Genomic DNA, 16711 nt, shown 5'->3' with positions numbered 1-16711 from the left:
TTGATACTTGTAGATCAGCTTACCCAGGAAGAATGTGACTTGGTGAACTGACAGCCATGATGTGTCCAAAACACTGTTGAAAACTGTGACCCAAACAATGTTGAAAACTGCATGAAATCCAAATAAATAAACAACATTGTCCAGTATTTTGTCCAGATGACACTTGGTTCATTATGAAATCTCTGAATCAGGTTGAACAAATTGAATATACGATATTGTGCTATGTCAAAATTGAAGAGTATAATATGAACTTATTGTACATATTGTGCATAAGATTGCTGACAATTTATGTCATGTGACTTACCACTGAAATACAACATGCTATATAGCATAGATAATATAAAGGCGATTCTATTGGAAAACGGTCGCCTGCTTTAAATAAAAACTTTAGGACGATACAAGAATGTCTCTCCTGGAGATTGGTCTAGATTTTCATGATTCCTATAACACAAACAAGAAATACCCGGTTTATACAGTTTGGGTGAGATTGATGTTCAAGTGCATATCAAGGTTGCAACTTTCAATTATTGCCCAAAATGCTTATATTTGGTATAATCATCAACAATTTATATATTAATACTTAAGTTACCTATTCCACATATTAGGTTTTACTGGAACTTTATATTAAAACAAACATTGGCCAGTCATTGCTCTCATCTCACTTGAAGATATAAAATAAGGATAAAACTCAAGACCAGTCTTTTCATTTCCTAAAATCCTCTGGAGTGAATTTCTTCACATGGAAGCACAAGTCGTCATAAAACACACGCTCATAATTTATTGTGTAGGGTACAGACTTGGGTAATAAAACCAACAGATTTTACAACACTGTAGTTGTACAAAACATTTGGAAAGCAATTTATGACAGTTTAATTCAAAAAGAGCACTGCACAACTACTTCAGGTCAATGTGGTACCCCGGGTTTGCTTCAATGGCATCGTACATGTAGAATAATTGCTTCCATAATTCTTTTATTCCCCTGTTGCATGCAAGTCAAGTCATGAAGTCAAGTTACAGTGTTCACTTCAAACACACTTCACACTTCTACTTATCAATGTCTTTTGATAGTGAAGTTTTTATGAAAGTCCATCTGTCAAATAATGATGAATGGTCGAATGTTGTGTAATTAAGATTCTGCTATTTATATTGTTGATGACATGTACAGCTTATTTATCCTGCTAATGGTTCCCATGGGAGAACAGGTGATGCCAAAATTGCAGCTTAAGCTGTTAGTGTGTTCACACTGCTCAAGAAGGATGAAGTTTTCTCCTTTCCTGTTATTTTTTTTTTTTTAACTGAGATCTGTTAGTAATCATTAACCAGGGGGTGGATCGTACGCAAGTAACTGGCGTGGCGTAAGTGAGAAAAATAGTAACTGGTGTTCAAAATGGCGGTAAATGGGTGAATTGTGAATGTTTTCGTCGGAATTTTTGAAAGGTTTGTACATTTACCATATTTATTCGACATTGTCCTTACGCGCATGATGATCTACTGATATTCATTTAACCTCGGTATAAATCCTGTAGATGCATTATTAATATTAAACAAGTTATTCAAGACTTTATACGCAAATGCTTCATTGTTTACGATTAACACGGTTAATTTTATGTGCATTTTGAAACCATATATAAGGATTTCTCAGCAGTTTTCATGGAAAGGTGGACTCAATAACCATTATAGTTTACCTTGTATAAACACCAGGATGCTTCCAAATGCAATCGCAATATATGCATCAAAATTTGAAAATTAAACCCCATTTCAATAACTGGTGAGCACCGTACCCCCACTTTCAGTAACTGGTGTTTATTCAATAGTCAGAGTACACAGAAAAAAGAAAACATAATAATATTTATTTTATGTGTTATTACAGATGGAATCGTCCAACGGAGATCAAATTCAATGGGAAGTGTGCGGTGTTGCATTATCATGTGCATACTCTTTAAAGCGGCGCATGCAGATTCATAGTGATTCCACATACGAGTGCGATTTTCCAGAGTGCGGAAAAACATTCAAGTGTAAAAAAAATCTCTGCAGCGTCACACCCGTTCCCACACCGATGGTCCAAAGGTCTGTAGTCAGTGTGGGAAGGAGTTCACAACGACGTATTGGCTTAACAAGCATGAACATGAGATTCACCGAGGCAAAGCATCGAAGTATTCATGGACAGTGTGTGCGAAGCATTGTCAGTCAGGATTCGCACTTCAACAACATTTGAGTTGACATTCGGATGAAAAAAATACACCCGTGAAGTATGTTCGAAGTCATACCAAACCCCGTCAATTCTTCGAATACACAATTGCAGCCCTCCGGACGATGGAAAAGGAAAGCATGCCTGTGCAACATGCACCAAAACATTTAAGACAATGAGGCTGTTGAAACAGCTCATGAATAAGCACGATGCTCACAAATTTTCTTGCCACGTCTGTGGAAAAATGTTCAAATGGAAGCATTGCATGAACAATCATATTAAGCAATGTTGTGTGGAAATTAATCAAGAGTAATTCTAACACCCTTTCTCGTAAAACTACAACGTTTGCCACTGTTTCCCTGTTTATTATTTCATTGTTTGAATTGCTTGTTTTTAAGTTGAGTGCCATTTTTTGCTTAATTAACAAAATTCCTATTCAAACCACAAATCACAATATTTCCTTTAATTTGAGCTTTATCGTCGTTTTAATGTAAGTAATCAGGAAATCAACACTGACAGTCTTTTTGAAGTTATTTTTCTCGAATGTTTTGAAACTTATAGGCTTGCATCCGTTCTTTTATAAATAGGATAGGAAAAAAAGATTTTAATAATTAAGTTATCACAGTTGATTTTTTAAAAGTTTTTTGTTTACAAGCTGTGTGTTCTATATTACGAGTAGACATTCTGGAACTGAGTGTTTGTTTTTGTATACACTTAGTTGTTTTTGTTCTTATTTCCCAATATGTACATTCCAATAATATGCGATTTTGTAAATTTTTCACAAGGACACATAGATAATCAAAAAATATGTATACATTGTGTTCGGAATTCTGCATTTTCATTGTTAATATATTTACAAATATTTTGTGGTGGAATTCATGGAAAGATTTTATATAGTATGGGTTTTGGTGCTAGTTAAGTTTCGTACAAGTGACATAAACCATACATTAATAGCGTCATATACTTTTCTAGTCGTTTAAAGTTGGCATGGAGTCTGAGTGTGTTCACATTTTATTGTGATAAATATCCCCACCCCCTCCGAACCGCTGTGATTGTCATTACAAATAGTAATGTGATTTTATGTTTCATTATTATTACATTCGTAAATAGTAACACAGTGTGTGTTAATACCGTGAGTCGTGTTCTGAGAAAACTGGGCATAATGCATGTGCGTAAAGTGTCCCAGATTAGCCTGTGCAGTCCGCACTGCTAATCAGGAACGACACTTTCCGCCTAAATTGAATTTTTCCTAAGAAGAGACTTTATTTAAAAGAAAAATGTCATAAAAGCGGAAAGTGTCGTCCCTGATAAGCTTGTAGGCTAATCTGTGACGACACTTTACGCACAAGTATTATGTCGAGTTTTCTCAGGACGCGGCTTTCGTGTTTCTAGTCAATTTACATTTATTTGAATTTATTTTGAATCATTATTTAAATGTTAATAAACGTAACAATGAATAAAGTACATTCTAGTATGTCTTATTTGTATGGAACAGATCATGCGCATTATATGATACAGATTCGAGCATTCATGTAAAACGCAAACGTGAACAGTTTTACCAACAATGCAATTTATTCAGGAAAAAACGTTAATATTTATAGTTCGCTGTACTTGTCCCGCGGATTTAAGCTACAAAACGGGTAAAACAACTTTTACCGCGTCACACAAATATTAGTTACTATTAATCTCATTCTGATCGAAATTCCGCGAACACTTTAAATAAGAAAACACGGCCTCGTTGAATCTTGTTATTTGTCTATTATGCACATAATAATGAACGCCTTTCGGAATTTCACCGAGGTTGCTTATCGTTCTCTTCTTTCCTTTGTGCGGAGCCCTTATGTCAAACTCATGGTTTCTGAAACAGAAAGCTAAGTTGTGAGGAATGGGATTGTAACTGCACAAAGGTCCGTATTAACAAATGTTGAAAGGCTAAAATATAGACTCAGACTGAGATTTTCAATCAATTAATTAGCGATTTTAAATCATGCTTTAATAATGAATGAAAAGTGGTCTTTGTGTAAATCTGTTTATAGTAAATGTGATTTTTGTATGACACGAATTGTATATAAAATGATAGTTCGATTCTTTTTTTAAGTCTGAGTCTATAATTCAGACGAAAACCTTCATGAATTTAAGCCTTGTTTTTATGTACATATACCAAGTGTGCTTTTTTAAGAAACACCAGTTACTGAAAGTGGGGGTACTGTGCTCACCAGTTATTGAAATGGGGTTTAATTTTCGAATTTTGATGCATATATTGCGATTGCCTGTTGGAAGCATCCTGGTGGTCATAAAAGGTAAACTATAATGGTTTTTGAGTCCACCTTTCCATAAAAACTGCTGAGAAACCCTTATATATGGCATAAAAATGCACATACAATGAACCGTGTCAATCGTAAACAATGAGAATCTTGTGCATAAAGTCTTCAATAACTTTTGTAATATTGATAATTCATCAGTAGGATTTATACCGAGGTTAAATGGATATCAGAAGATCATCCTGCGCCTAAGTATAATGTCGAATAAGTATCGTAAATGTACAAACCTTTCAAAAACTCAGACGAAAACATTCACAATTCACCCATTAACCGCCATTTTGAACACCAGTTACTATTTTTCTCACTTACGCCACACCAGTTACTTGCGTACGATCCACCCCCTGATTAACCAATATTTTGAAAAGATAAGAGGCAATGGCAGTTTTCCAATGTATATTAACCCTTTACCACTTAGATACATATTTAAATTTGCCACATTTGTAGTCCCTTAGAAAGGTTGATTTAATTTAAGACCTTTCTTACTAAGATTCAAGTTTTAAAGGCTTCATTTCCAACCCTTAGATACTGATGAGCAGCAAACAGCATAAAACATGAACAGACTGCGGTTTTCACTTTGCTTCTTAGTTTGAAAGGGTTAAGTTGTTGTGTGAACAGAAGTTAGTTGATAAATATGTATAACTTTCAGTACACACATATGGACCTTATAATTGCAGGTTTAATTTGCACTAGCTTTGTTCTTCAGTATTGCGATCACCCCATGAGTACAGTTTAAATGTAATAATGACGTAGCCTGTGTTATTATTCTATGCATGTGTTTGCTGTATGATATCTGAGCGCAGATCATATATTTCTTAACCATTGTAAAACGTTCAAATGCGTGCATCGTTGTTTTCTTTAGTATTTATTTGCCCACTAGTTTGGAGCAGTAGTTAGTATATAGATAACATAAAGCTATCCATCCCCCATTTTAGCTCATCTGAGCACAACGTGCTCATGGTGAGCTTTTGTGGTCATCTTTTGTCCGTCGTGCGTCCGTCGTCAACATTTGCCTTGTGAACACTCTAGAGGCCACATTTATTGTCCGATCTTCATGAAACTTGGTCAGAACATTGGTTTTATTGATATGTCGGATGAGTGTGAAAATGGTCGTGATCAGTGGAAAAACATTGCTGCCAGGGGATGGGGCAGTTTTCTCTATATGTTTGTAAGAAGCATTTTCCTTATATATATATTTTGAAAAAATCTGGGTATTAAAAACATGGCCGCCAGGGTGGGTAGGGTAATTTTCTATATAGGCCTATTTTGAATACTTTGGAACACCTTATTTTTAAAGTCAGTCTTGTCATACTAATAATTTGAATAATTTGAAATATTTGCTGAAGAGTTTTAATCTTTGTTTCTTTCCATCTAAGTCTCTCAGGTGAGCGACCCAGTGCCCTTTGGGGCCTCTTGTTATTATTTTGTCTTTCATTTGAGTAGCCCCTTAAATTCTAGAGCTATATTCAGTGATTTTATTTCTGTGGGCTTGATATAAAACTTTGAAAAGTGGCATTTTATATTTTGCCACTTATTATAATAAAGATGGTTTGATTTTGATCTATGGTTCGCTGTTGGACAGGGACAGTTGGATGCTGACCCATGCAGATTGCTTGATTTAGGGCATCTGATTGTAAAATGATTTACGACCACTGAAGTTGTAAACCATCTGTGATGTGCATTATTGATATTAATAGTAGTCATGATAAACATTGCCCTATCACCCGAATATGATACATTTGATGCCCGAGGATACAAATGGAAGTTGCCGTACTCATTATTATAATAAAATATAATAAATTCGTCTTCATATATCTCCTATCTTTAGAGATATCACGTCTGTGTTTTGAAGTTTAAAGGACAGTTTTTATTCTTGTAATAAAATGGTATAAAATGTATTTAGTAAGAAGGAGGTGGGAATAAAAACAGTGGTAAAATCTGTTTTCATGTGGAATGCATGGTTATGTTTAGCCTCAGTCTCTAAGGACTGTTTGTGTTTTATTGCGAGTTAGGTGTTCTCATGGTATTTTGATTACCTTATTGTCAATTTATTCATCAAATGATGGAAATAAATTGTGTTAAGGATGGCCTTTATTACAAAACCAACAAAGATTGAGCCGAGTCATGTGGAAATGTGTCTTATGCAATATGCTGCCAGCGAAGCTCCAGACCAGCCTGTGCTTTCGCTAAGTACGAAACATTGTGTGACTTTATAGCGGACAGGGTATAGCTCTTGACAAGACTACACTGATGCAAAATATTTGAAACTTTTACAAATGTTAATGCAAAAATTATTTTTATGTTTCTTAAAAATTTGTTTATTTATGCCAACAGCAAATACTTCATGTACGTTTTTCTCACTCAACATTCTGATTAAATAATCTGTATCAGATAATATACACAATAATGTCAGTATACGTGACAGTTATATTTTAGCCTGATGTACATTTCTAGGCACTTATTATTTTGCTTTTATTTGATGTTGGAAGCGTCAACATCAAATTGACGCTTCCAATATTCTCTCGCAGACAATTCAGAGCTTTTTGTCAGCAACAAAACTAAATTAGGAGAACTTTGGAATGAGTGAAGAGCTTCAATTAGTGCTTTGAAAGACATAATTGGGTTCAGCTGAAAGTGACACACCTTCTACACTATGTATATGAGTCACGATGCAATTGTGGAAATCCTCATTATTGTCTCATTTGCACAGTTTTAGAGTTGCACAACGGGCACCAATCTTACATAAGTAAGGAAAAAAATGTGCAAGGTCGAATGAAACAATAAAAATGTACACACAATTAGTAGACAGTAAATATTCTTTATAAAGGAAGTGAATGTCATTGTGATTGTTGTTTTAAATTTCTCAGTGAATAAATAACAATTTTGTTATTTGAGACATGGGGGTTCTTAATGCATAACTAATTAAAGACCAATGTTGTTTCTATAGTATCCAGGATGTCACTGGACACAAAGATGCTAACTAATGAGAATTTAGTGCTGCCTGGGAATAAATTGTTCAGACAAGAGCTAATTTTGCATGACAATAAATTACTTGTAGATCTATCACGTGAAGACTTTACTTATAATTGAAATCTTTAATAGTTCCTTTTGAATTGTAAATAATGTTGGTATCATAAGAAAACTTTTGAGGTTCTTTATGCTGTAAAATTGTTAAACATTCGGATGTTTTCGCATTTGCAATAAATGTTTCATAACATACTCTGCTAAGTCCCTTGGCCTTGAACACCTTTGTGTACCATGTTCTGCAGTTTTGGGTTGGTTTGAGGTCAATGAATAATTTATTAGCTCAAATTCTATCAAGTTTAAGAATTTCCAGGAAGATATTCTCTTGTATCTTTTGTGTTCACCTTGATTGAGATAATCAATAATTAAGAGATCTCAGGGCCATCGTCAGACTTTTCAAAGTGGTCAGGCTCTAAGTACCGGAGGTCTGCGAGCGCCAATCGCGCGAAGCTACTAGGGGGGTCCGGGGGCATGCCCTTCGGAAAAAAATTTGAAACATAAAGGCTAACTTGTGACATCTGGGAGGTTTTGAGGCCAAATAGATCTTAACTCATTTAGCCTCTTTCATTATCTTTTTAATATCCCATGAATATTTATTGGCTTAAATAAATCCTTCGGCTTTCTTTAAGTTTGTTCGTGTATGTTTATTCATGGATTTGCAAAAGAAAATAATGAATACCCCAGATAGCAGACCGACGTTGGCCCAACGTCGGCATTACGTTGGCATGATCTTGGTGTTGGCGTGCTAATCTTGGGCCAACGTTGGCCAAATATTGGTTGGCCAACTAAGGTTGGCACCTTCTGTGGTAATATCTTCCAATGTTGGGATTCATTATTTGCACTATTATATAAGATAAATGCTTAGCAGAAATGAGCAGATTGGATTTATAAAAAGATAGGTATTGAGAAATGCTTAATCTTAATCTTAAATATAGAGATTAATCAATTGGCAGATGTGTGACGAATGGGCTTCGTAGTTTTACATTTTGTACAGAGGGACACCATGATAAAGCCCTTTTTTCTTTTTTTTTCCATAATTTGCAGAGACATTGTCAAAGGATTTTGATACAAGATGATCTGTCTCATACCTTCAATTGAACGTCAGGCAGAAATCAACATTCTTGGAAAAAAATGGTCTGCATCTTCCGGTATTAACGTCCGGGAAAAATGGAGTGTACGGTGGCTCGTTTCTACCATCGGAACACAACGAAGTTAGAAAACGGATAGAACTAACGGGATTTTATCACTTTTGCAACAGCATCAGTTTTGTATTGAAAATCGCTTTTTTTTTTAAATAAGGAAGCATGATAAAATATGTCTGATCCAGAAGAGATTAAGCAATTCATCTCCTTGCTCAGCCTTCTTTCTCTTTTTTTGGTCAAAAAGTGGTCAGACTATAGCCTGACCGGCCGACGGCCCACGACGGCCCTAGATCTCAAACTTCAAAAGAGCAACCATCTGTATAACCTAGATCAATGCAATCTTCTAGAGGTTTGTGTAATGAAGGTGATTTAGAAGCTTCTTTAGGTGATTAAAGCTTCTCAATGACTTGATTGCTGGATCAGCTTCTAAGCAAAATGATGAATGGGTTACATTCTACTGATTACTGATGATTTATTTTGATAAAAGAATGTCTATTTTAAGTATAATATGTGTATCAAGTACAAGCAAGTGTTAAAGAGCTAATGTGATACTGTAATTTTATCACACGGTTGCATAATAAGTTTACAATCTTAAGCTTTTATCTTCTGATTGCACAACACTGAAGTGCATACAGTGCATACAAATACATCTGTTGAATTGTTTTATAGGGTACTAAAATCATATTTCATTCAGATTTGTTGATATCCTTATTACTACATTAATCTTAATGATCAATCATCATTGAATTTATTTTTTTTGCCACTCCTAAGCCCAAAGCTGTTATTTTAATTCTCTTTTTATAAATAAAATTGTAAACCTTTTAAATTAAAAATGTATTAAAATGAAAGTTAGGATTTTAATACGTAGACTTTTATGCAAAAGTTATAATTAAATTTATAATAAGGTTTTTATATCTTCATTGTACTGTATCTATCTATATGGCAATCACGAAAACCATTAAAAAAGTGATTCATAGCGAGATTCAAATTGCATATCATGATGATATTGAGGCATGCCTTGCCTGAAATAAGCTTCATTTGGTCCATCTTATTTGAATCTACCATATGATGTTGCCTGGAAGTGCATTGTCCATGCCTATAAGTGCACTTGATATGATCCCATGTGCACTGACTTTTACTTCAAGCAGTCAGGCTATAATATCATCAAAAGTGCATTACAGTTGATACATTTATATATGACTTCACATTTTAAAAGCTATATTTTCATGAAGTTTCCAATGGAAAGTGCACCTGAATATATATTTCTTAGCTATTGAGTAGACAGATTGAAGAATAATCCTGCCATCATATAATCTGATCCATTTGTTTCTGAAGTCCCACAGGGTCACTCACTCTAACCACGCCAAAACACCCAAAGGCTTGCAAAATAACTTGATAATACCCATGAAAACAACATTTTTGCATGGAATGTGCTAATGGGTCACAGTTAATTTATGGTTCATAAAAAATGGGAGTTTTCAGGAATGGCTTCAGTGGCCTCTATCAGAATGGTGAAAGAAATATGGCCGCCTGGAACCTGTGGCAGATGAAAGAACTGACTCTGATATCTACCATTATCTACACCATGTTTTTGAAGACAATTCAGTTTTGTTAGTTCTTACCTTCAGTAGATGGAATGAACATCCAATAAACTTGAAGATGCCAGAATGTGGCTTTGAAATTGTCTGCTTGCTTTTTGAAGGATATGTCTTCAGTACCATTACAGTTTCTGTAATAATAGATTTGAACAGCATGATGCAACAAAGGTTCTTATGACATATGCCATATGCATCTGCTCAGTCTGGTCTTGAGCTTCACTGTCTGCTTATGAGACTCTGAATCCTTGTGACTTTATAGAGGACAGCGTTGCACCTGACCAGAGTGCATGATTCCACAGGCTGGTCTGCTACACTATAGTCTCATTTGGGATAAGACCCATTTTTGCATAACATACATCATATAATTTTCAAGCATAATCAATCATCTTCTTCAGTTACGTGTCATCATGTCGTGCTTGCAACATACACATGACTTTTTGTTCTGTTATTTTTATAACATAATTTTTTTTTTTGATAACAGTAATTACCTATAAGCTTTGGCAGATGATTGATAAGACATGGGTCTGCATGTTGGAGATGCTTCATAACTGTTTTGTATACTCATTTTATGCATAATACTTACATAAACACTTCATTTCACCATCGAAGCTTAATGACTGTTGGTTTTTTCGACAAGGGTTTATGAAAGCATGTTCATGACACAAAGAGAAATGCGATTGTACCAAGTGTAAACTGAGTTCTTATTTTCCTGAAATTCAAATTTACATTAAGATTTATTAATTACTATTATTATGTGTTACTTGGTTACATTGGATTTAAAGGTTTTGGATCATAGGCCTAAGTGAGTCTGTGGATGTGACTCATGGGAGAAGAAACAGAATGAAGCCCATGTATATGAGTCTGTTGATAAGACTCATGGGAGAAGTAACAGAATGAAGCCCATTTGTATGAGTCTGTGGATGAGATTCATGGGAGAAGTAACAGAATGAAGCCCATGTATATGAGTCTGTGGATGAGACTCATGGGGGAAGTAACAGAATGAAACCCATGTATATAAGTCTGTGGATGAGAATCATGGGAGAAGTAACATAATGAAGCCCATGTATATGAGTCTGTGGATGAGAATCATAGGTGAAGTAACAGAATGAGGCCCATGTATATGAGTCTGTGGATGAGACTCATGGGGTAAGTAATAGAATGAATCTAATGTTTACAAGTCTGTGGATGAGACATATGGGAGAAGTAACAGAATGAAGCCCATGTATATGAGTCTGTGGATGAGACTCATGGGAGAAGTAACAGAATGAAGCTCATGCATATGAGTCTGTGGATGAGACTCATGGGAGAAGTAACAGAATTAAGCAATTGTATATGAGTCTGTGGATGAGACTCATGAGAGAATGGATGAGTTTCATGGGATAAGTAACAGAATGAAGTCCATGTATATGAGTCTGTGGATGAGACTCATGGGAGAATGGATGAGACTCATGGGAGAAGTAACAGAATGAAGTCCATGTATATGAGTCTGTGGATGAGACTCATGGGAGAAGTAACAGAATGAAGCTAATTTATACCAGTCTGTGGATGAGACTCATGGGAGAAGTAACAGAATGAAGCTAATGTATACCAGTCTGTGGATGAGACTCATGGGAGAAGTAACAGAATGAATCCCATGTATATGAGTCTGTGGATGAGACTCATGGGAGAAGTAACAGGATGAAACTAATGTATATTAGTCTGTGGATGAGACTCATGAGAGAAGTAACAGAGTGAAGCCCATGTACATGAGTCTGTCTCTAGGAAAACAGGGCTTTATGCTTGCGCTTAAGGTAACTTCCCTGGTTGGACTGAATATATTCTTTTTTTTTATTTTAGAAAATGAAACATAATTAATGTCATCCTTTAAAACTGAATTAATGCTAAGATTTCCTCGCCTTTTATTAATTCGCAAAGGTGGGAGACAATTTAATATAAAAGCTGTATAGTGCAGGTTCCTTAAGGAAAGTGCAAGTCTAAAGCAATAAAACAATTTTGGCCATAAACAAAGAACCGTGAGATTTTATGGTCACTTGTTTCAAATAACCTTGAATATTATATGTCATGTTTTAAGATTTTTGAGACATTTGTGATTGAAATAATATGTGTTGTTTTTCTTTTTGGATTGGCATTTAATTGGTCACCATATGGCTTGCATTAACTTTGTGGAGGTGTGTGTGTACAAAAGGTAAAAAACCAAAAGATTTTAAGGCATTTATTGTGTTCTTTTATGTGGTACATGTATACTTAGTACCACTGTTTGTAAGTGTTAAAAGTTATACATTGTAACAGAAGTGTTGCTTTTAAGTCCTATATTCCTGTATTTCAGTGTTCTATTTTATGTTTTATCTTTTATAATCATTGAAGGATCATAACCCTGTGGTTACCAGTAGGCATGTTGCTCTTTGGCGAGGTGAATTAGTTCATTGCATGTGGGTATTTCTAACTAAAGTACTAACAACCATCTGTGTTTGACAAAAACACCCCCAACTTGTTGGCCCTGGATGGCCCATTTACATGACAAGGTCATTCAAAATGCTGTCAATTTATGTTTTGAAAGGGAGTATATATTGGCAACAAAGGTTTTAGTTTTACAGGAATGTAACAACCATTGTTGATGTTAGAAAGAACAATAATTTCAACATAATCTGTTTCAACCTAGGCCATCTGTAAAAAAATTGTTTCTTAGTGATAACCCCATCACTTATCCAACCAAAAGGCTTTATAGTTGTAACCATTTTGTTTTCTTCATGAAACAATCGTATCTGCCTAGTTCATTATGAAAGACAGTTTCACAATTACACTCTTGATCAGACTTTTCCGCAACACAATATGTCATGTCTTCAACCAGCTGTTGAAAAATTGTTTTTGCTCTCATTATCCCCCGCCAGAGGCGGAGGGATATTGTTTTGGCGTTGTCCGTCCGTCCGGCTGTCCGTCCGTCCGTCCGTCCGTCCGGCACTTTTGTGTCCGGAGCCATATCTTGGAAGTTCTTTGGTGGATTTCATTGAAACTTGGTATGAGTATATATATGCATAAGAGGATGATGCACGCCAAATGGCATTGTACACCATCTGTTAAAAACAGACTTATGGCCCTTTGTATCTTAAAAAAATGCTTTTTAGTGTCCGGAGCCATATCTTGGAAGTTCTTTGGCGGATTTCATAGAAACTTGGCATGAGTATATATATGCATAAGAGGATGATGCACGCCAAATGGCATTGTACACCATCTGTTAAAAACAGACTTATGGCCCTTTGTATCTTGAAAAAATGCTTTTTACTATAGGCACTTTTGTGTCCGGAGCCATATCTTGGAAGTGCTTTGGCGGATTTCATTCAAACGTGGTATGAGTATATATATGCATAAGAGGATGATGCACGCCAAATGGCATTGTACACCATCTGTTAAAAACAGACTTATGGCCCTTTGTATCTTGAAAAAATGCTTTTTACTGTAGGCATTTTTGTGTCTGGAGCCATATCTTGGAAGCGCTTTGGCGGATTTCTTTGAAACTTGGTATGAATACATCTTCTCTGGGCTTACTTCAATTTCAATTGGCTGTTGCCTGCTCATGGAGTAGTATTCAAATTGTGATTGACAGATCAGAATGTAAGACAAGGCATTTCAGCCCATCCTTCACCCATCCTCAAACAAAGCATATGTTGCCGGGGATACCTTGGGCCTTTCAGGCCCTCTTGTTGTTATTTTTTCTAAAATGAGGCAAGTGTAATATGAATGGATTCAAATTATATGACTTGTGTATTCTTTTACTGTATATTGTCATAGACATCAATCAATAGATCTTCATGTAAACAACAATGAATACAAAAAATCACATACCCTGCTTTAGGTCAAGTTATCCCAAACAAACCTGTTGTTTTAAGGATGGCCAAAATAGTTTGAATATTCAAATTTCAAATTAGGGCAAATAGATGATGGTGGCTGCTATGGGTGGATTGGAGTGGGTCATCAAGAACAACTTCTTAAGTATCAACGTGTTGTTTCAAGCTCTGTAGCTACTAGATGAAACTTTGATATCTAGTTGACCAAGAAGAAGCTCATTTAATTGAGTTTGTACTAATCAGGTCAAGATAAAGATAAAGTGACAAAGGAGAATAGTGACAACCACAAGCAACTACTAAGTATCAGAAAGTTGTAGTTTTGGTGTTTGATGAAAGACAGATGGATGGATAGTAGAATCACTATATGCCGCGCACATGGAGATGTATGGTACCAACATTTCTGCACCTGAAGTCCTCTACTCAAACCTGCTGCTCGCATTTTGCATCAGAAGTAGCCTATCTGGAGCTCTCTGTAATATCTTATAGTAGCCCACCTTGGCGGCTACTCATCACTGTGGTGTTGAGTGGCATGTAACCTCTCATGAAGACCCATCTATCAACACTTGGTATGCACAGGGAGATATTTGTGTCCATTCTCATTAAGATCTGACAGATAATCCTGGGCAGATGATTTATGGCTCAAAATGCATGGTATTTGTAAAGCACTTTTCAAATAGATTGTTTAACAATTCTTTTCCATCGCAAGTGACCAAAATGACCATGTTTGCAAAGTTGTTAAGTTAAGAATGAAAAACAAAGGTAATTGATCATTTTTCCCTTTGTCCAATCTACAAGAAATGTGTATATAAGTTTATTTTGACAGCTTTCGATACAGTGTGTTTGATGTTATAGATGGCAAGCGTTGAAAGGTGAAATGAAAACAGTAGTTTGTGATTGTGCGCATCAAATGTGATGGATATCTCACCTGATACAGTCCGTCAGTGATTGATCTATGCCAGAATATCAGGGGCCATCTTTGACTCCTCTGACTTCCCGAGACATGTGCACATATAATCACATATGATCTCTTATAGCCACATTTTCATACTTACAATACACCCCCATCCAATACCCACCAATCTGAGCGTGATATAATGAAATGCAAGATAACTTGGCTTCAGTTTCAATATGCCGCTTCATGCATGTGCATAAAGGTTTTGTCCTAGATGAATGAAGAGACTTCCTTTTTATAAATCCATGCAAGCGTAAAGTGTCTTTCCAGACTGCACAGACTAATCTGGGATGACACTTTACGCACATGCATTTAGCCTGGTTTTCTCAGAACTAGACTCAAATGTTTGTTCATGGTCCTTTCATCCTGAGGTGGTTGAGGAAAATCAGCTTTTTAAACACATTCATTTCCATTTCGTTAACAGAATACTGAACACACTTACAATGCCCATGGTCATTGTGTCATTGCTTAAAATTTCCATGAATGGTAAAATGTTCATCTTCCTGATCATGCTGCAAATTACATATCTACTCAGTAAACACTAAGATAAGAATATGTGGATAAGCCTTAAATGAGTGCCAGTGGTAAGAGAAAAAAAATCAGATTAAGTTTAAGGCTTCTGTCAACGGCTTTTCTCTACACTTTATGACATTGAACAATAATTTTGTATGGTCATAGATGTCAGTACATTTTTGCTAATTGATGAAATCTCCAAATTATTTTCCTATTTACCTTTTTTGTGAACTCTGAGTGTGTAAACCAAAGTCTACAAATATGGTTCATCAAATAAACCAATTAAAAGATAATTGAAACACATGGTCAATGCAAAAACAATGGCTGGTTTTTGCTCATTCTTATTACCTCAATAATGAATTTTAAAATCCATTAAGGGAGGTAATTATCCGCAGAATATGAGTGATGACATATTGGCATTTCCATGAAATGCTTATCAGCAGACTGGTTGACAGCTTGTGATGGATTGGTTTTCTGCTCAAGTGTCATCTGGAGGCTGTACAAGCATCTTGATGATCATGATCATAGAAATTGATAAACCTGAAAATAAAACAATAATCAAGGGAGACTACTCATTTAGATAAAGGTGTAGAAAGATTTGGGCAAGTTCTTCATTAAATTGGTTCACAGTGATTGAAAGATATTGCTTTGCCAAGAGCAATTTGTTCAGGGGCAGTCAATTTAACAGTTATTCAACATTTTCCTTCAAACACAATGAGAATTCTTTGTGCGCTATAAAATATGTGGGGTAATTACAAATATCTTGCTGTACTTGAAACTCCAATCATAGAAAGAGAAAGTTGCTGCTGTCAATTTTGTTTTGGATTTTTTAGTTAATAAACACAAGCTTGATCATCCTTATTGCACAGTTGCTTATGGTGATCTAAAATGTTTGCAGAAAAAAATTCATTCGCAAAGGAGAATTTATTGAGATTCTTTTTAAATAAGAGCACAAGAATATTCAGGCAACTCTTTGATATAAAAATTGTCTAGTAGAAAATGTTTGTTTGTGTCTACTCAATAAATTGTATATACCAGAAAAAAAAGCAAATAAGTGTAGTAGAACATTATTGATAAAATGATTGTGCATAATTATATCTGGTGGCCATAAAACAAAAATTTAAATTAGATGAC

At 35.4% G+C, this 16711-nt stretch overlaps 1 protein-coding gene and 1 long non-coding RNA gene across 2 annotated transcripts in view; one reads left to right on the top strand and one right to left on the bottom strand.

Moving 5' to 3' along the window:
- LOC127851928 (discoidin domain-containing receptor 2-like) overlaps positions 1 to 16711 on the top strand; it is a 210409-nt gene that overhangs the window by 144117 nt on the left and 49581 nt on the right. The window lies entirely within an intron of this gene.
- The window catches only part of LOC127851933 (uncharacterized), a 55192-nt gene continuing 53198 nt past the window's right edge, over positions 14718 to 16711 (bottom strand). Inside the window, exon 5 of the long non-coding RNA XR_008036057.1 lies at positions 14718 to 16117. This is a non-coding gene — a long non-coding RNA (uncharacterized LOC127851933). The remainder of the gene's footprint in view (positions 16118 to 16711) is intronic.

This window comes from Dreissena polymorpha, chromosome 11 (assembly GCF_020536995.1).
Source record: "Dreissena polymorpha isolate Duluth1 chromosome 11, UMN_Dpol_1.0, whole genome shotgun sequence".
NCBI classification, from domain to species: domain Eukaryota; kingdom Metazoa; phylum Mollusca; class Bivalvia; order Myida; family Dreissenidae; genus Dreissena; species Dreissena polymorpha.
The sequence above is the reverse complement of the archived record's forward strand: the minus strand, read 5'-3'. Positions and strand labels throughout refer to the sequence as shown.